Genomic DNA, 4838 nt, shown 5'->3' with positions numbered 1-4838 from the left:
CAAAGCTCGCGGTTCGGATTACTCCACCGAACAATTAAGTGGTTCTAATTGACATAAACAGATCCTTAGAATTAGCTACTGTTGGAAACTTAAAGTTGCAGTTATTCTAATATTACAAGACTTGACAATGTAAAACTTAATTTTGTGTATTTTTATTATTTTATATGATATGTTGATTGTTGAAGTGATATTTATGATAATAATATGCTTCGCTCTAAATGGTAAAATGTGTGAAACGGACATTAATTGTGAACTATCATTACCTACCACATTTACCGTAGTAAAATTTATTCCATTCCATGCGATTCCATTTGATTTTATTCGACTAGGTGGACCGACGATCTGGTAAAGATCGCGAGAAGAACCTGGATGCGGGCAGCGCAGGACCGTTAATTGTGGAAAGCCTTGGGGGAGGCCTTTGTCCAGCAGTGGACGTCATTTGAAACGAACGAAATATTTATTTATATTTTTCTTGTAACTACTTCCATGTGCACTACCACCCCTGAGATGGCCGTTGTTTTACAAAACCACACCCTGTATTTTATTTATTTTTTCTTTATTAAGGAAACAAACAGCATGAGTTTATACATGTGAATTTAAAAAATAAAAACAGTACAGTAGCCTAAATATTATCTGTAAATTCTCCATGCGAGTCCTTTTTTCTCCTCAACGCATGGTCACCTCATCTTAATACGGTGAAGAGCCATTTTACACTTACCGTGCATCTTACTGCACAGTCGGATAAAATTGAAATGTCCATGTTTCATTTCAATTTACGCTCGTCAGACACTCACGTGGGGCGTCGTGAATACTTCACGAATATGTACAGACGGCATGTAGAGCTACACATGTTGATTCTTATTAACTTGTGTTAAGAGCTATTTTGAGTCTGTTATGATGGATACATTGCAGGTGTCGACAGACGTTCTGTCTCCTGAGATTTCGACTGCATATTCATGCTGTCTGTCAAGAAATAGTGGCCAAGTGTTTTTGATTTAAAGGAATCACTCACATAAAGAGTTCACTTTCAGTTCGACAGCTCTTCTTACATACTTTTATCTTGCAGTATTGTTAAAAAATGTAGGTAATAATATTTTCGAAGTCCATCATTAATCCATAAAGTAGGAAAAGAAGTAGAAAAACCGTTATTATTAGTATGTATGTAAGTTTTTTTTTTTCTCTCTTAAAACAAACTGGTAAAAGTGGAAACATAACATTATATTCAACCTTTGCAATTTAAGTGTCTGAATTCTAATTAATTTACGAAGGATCCATATTAACTATTCCTCCAGTTCTTCAGCTACCCAACCGTATATCTAGTCCATTCGTGCGTGTCAGACCACATCGGATTACTAAGGTTTTGCATTCGCAGACACTGTCCGTCAGTTTTTGTTGGCGAAGTGACGCAGTCCGTTGTCGTGTGAACTAGTCCTTCCGTCACGTCCAATGACATCCCGGCAAAAACCAGATGTAGACGTCCATCGTGCAGTGTGATCGCTACTTTTTAGACCAGTCACAGAATAGGTTGTAAGTACTAAGTAGTGTAGGTTACGTATGTAAGAACGGCCGCTTGTATTCAGAGGTTGGTAATAATGGTAAGGTGTTCTAAGCGAAGGATATTACACCTAAGATTTCGTTAGGTGTGTAAACATTATGATTATGAAAAAAAAATATGTCCGATCCGAAAAGGTTCTGCTGCTCAAGCACAATAACTTTTTGTATTGGACCAACATGAAAACTAAAAAAATCGTGTGCATTACCCCAGCAATTTTTTTATAAATGTTGTGCTTTAGATAGTCGAGAGTATAGCAGAAATTTGTCCACTAATAGCAAAATTCGTTCAAATTACAAAAACATATTTAATACTAAGTAATTGTATGGAAACATTAATTTTACCCTTGTCTAATCGCCACAGTTAGTGCTATAAACTAAGCGTGCCCCAAACTAAGCACCAACTGTGTAGGTCTAAATAAAGTTACATATTTTGTAAATTCTTTAAAAAGCCTACAACATAAAATATCCTACCTTTTACTCTCAAACCCATGGACTCTCTAGCAATATATCTACAACAATGGCCCGGCAAGCGAGTTGCCGCATGTGCTTTACTTAGGCCGCGCCCGTAGCCACTTATTACTTAATTTACAAGTTAAAGGGCTTTCGCCCGCGTTTTAAGTACAAAGGAAAAATGGGTTATATAAAGGGAATGCGTGCTCTTAGAAATTACACTCTGTAGACTTTTATGCTTCGCCCTCTGTAATACTCGCAGTGAGAAATGAGATACACTCACCTGATTCAGACGTGCACGATAAAGCTGGCTCTGATTATGGACAGGTTTATTAGTATTTCCCTAAGGAAGTCTGAAACAACAGTTTTTATTATGTGTAAATACACACTGTAAATGCAAGTATTTAGTCAAGTGACGGGTCTCATAATGTTTTTTTTTCTTGTGCCAAAAAATATGAAAAACTACAATAAATCGCAGTACCGGTATTTTGACCAAATTTTAATACTGGCCAGATTTAATTAATGAGATCGTTGTTCTGTTACGCGGTTGCCAGTTGTTTTTTTTTTCGTTCGTAAAAGTGTGTCATTCAAAATTCTGGCCAGATTGGAATTAAGGTTGTTCCTTTTGTTTTTTAAAACGTCAATTTAGCAATTCCATACCATTAGTACCATTCCAAAAGTTGTATACCTCTTTCTGTACTATACTTAGGTACCATGGTTTCGGCAATATAGCCAAGATTCCTGAGCGTTGAAGCGAATATGAAAGCCAAGGATGCCTAATCAGATTCAGGAACTACAAGCGTCTGTAATCTCATCGTCACTGGCCTGTTCAGCTGAGATCAAGTTCAGTGTATCAACCTGTTGCTAAGCTGAGTTACGAGCGAGTTAAAAGCCGATGGTTACATAAACTTGTTACACTTGTTACATAACGGGACAGGTGTACTCTCACTTCCTAAGCTGGAATTAATACTGGATTACGGACAAATTTGATGGTGGTGGGCGGGGTTTGTTAATGAATTGATTTCAATGATGCTTGTGTTAGTATGAGACTTAGCTCAAAACTAGATCAAATTCAAGCATATGATAGGTAAATTTCTTTTGTTTGGGTCAATCACTCTGCTACCAGCATAATAGACAGCCACCACCATTTACTACACCAGTATTTAAAGTCGCAACTGATAGGATGGTGTTTGTAATCAAATACCTAAGTAAGAGAAAGATAGACATCCATATTAAGTTTTTTTTACAGTTTTTTGAACCCCACAAGTGAACAGATGACCTTTCAAAGACCTTTCAAAGATTGCAGGAAGGCGCTGGATGCGGGCAGATTCCAATGGGCGATCTGAAAATCGTTTGAAGAGGACTATGTTCAGCGGCGAACGTCCTATGGCTGAAATTAATGATCGTGACGATGATGATGACACTGCAACTCAGAAGGAACCGTTAACTTCTGCACTAAGGCTGGGTTGCACCATCTTACTTTATCTATCTTACTTTGACAAACGTCAAAAATCTGTCATACTCCATACAAAAAACACCGGTTACCGTTATACTTACGGTCAAAGTTAGGTGGTGCAACTCAGCCTAAGTATGGCACAAATAAAAAAATAAAAAGTATGGCACAAATGGCGACGCGTCGCATCGCAGAGCATTATATCGTTAGACTAGTCGTTGGTTACTCCCCTGATTAGCCATTTCACCGCAAGTTGACTGAACTCAGTGCTCGCTGTTTAGTATTCAGTGCTAAGGTGCAGCTTAATTCCTCCCAAAGTAAACTAACTTGTCCAACGTAGGTACCTACCTAGCTTTGTCAAAATTCCGTCTAACTTATCTGGCTGAGGTTTAATTTTCAAGTTCTTTGGCTGTTATGCGGGTTCCATAATAAACGTGCACCTAACACTCATAATTGAATCTATGTAATCTAAAGTATCGATTTGTTCTTGTACTTTTCTGGAAAATTAACAACTGTGTGATCTTTAATCGCATCTTAACTAAATATCACAGTCAATAATTAATTATACAGGGTTACTGGTAACTCGATGCCAGCAACCCTGTATATTTTAAAATCGTGCCATTTTATACAAACCGATAACATAGATATTAGGTCATTAATCTTTTTGTTAATTTCAAAGTGAGAATGGATATTATTATAAGCTATCGTTATCATTAGCAGTTCCTCGAAAAAATTGGAGAATTAACTGAGTACAGAGTAAAATGAAAATAGCAGAAAATAAAAAAAAACCGGCCAAGTGCGAGTCGGGCTCGCGCACAAAGGGTTCCGTAGCAGCAAATATAATAAACTTATTATGTCAATTTATACACCTGGTGAATGGAGCCTAAACTCTCCCGATATTTTTACAGTTAAATCAACCTATCTCAAAAACTATAAGAGATACTTTGATCAAACCAAAAATCGTTGAAAGAGTTAATTAGCATGCATCACCTCTATTTTTTTTAGAATTTTATACCCCGTAGTTATAAAAATAGAGGGGGGGGGACATACTTTTTACGACTTTGAGAGCTGATATCTCAAAAACCGTTCACTTTAAGAAAAATGTTTTTTAGAAAACTTTATATCATTTTAAAAGACCTTTCCATTGATACCCCACACGGGTATGTACATCGAAAAAAAATTTTCATCCCTCAGTTACATGTATGGGGGGCCCCACCCCCAATTCTTTTTTTTACTATTTAGTGTCATAATTTTGTAGCGGTTCATACAACACATATTCCCATCAAATTTCATCACTGTAGTACTTATAGTTTCCGAGTAAATCGGCTGTGACAGACGGACAGACGGACAGACGGACATGACGAAACTATAAGGGTTCCGT

Source organism: Ostrinia furnacalis, unplaced genomic scaffold, assembly GCF_004193835.3.
Source record: "Ostrinia furnacalis isolate ACB-3 unplaced genomic scaffold, ASM419383v2 OfSCF1232, whole genome shotgun sequence".
Classification (NCBI taxonomy): Eukaryota; Metazoa; Arthropoda; class Insecta; order Lepidoptera; family Crambidae; genus Ostrinia; species Ostrinia furnacalis.
Note: the sequence above shows the minus strand (reverse complement) of the source record.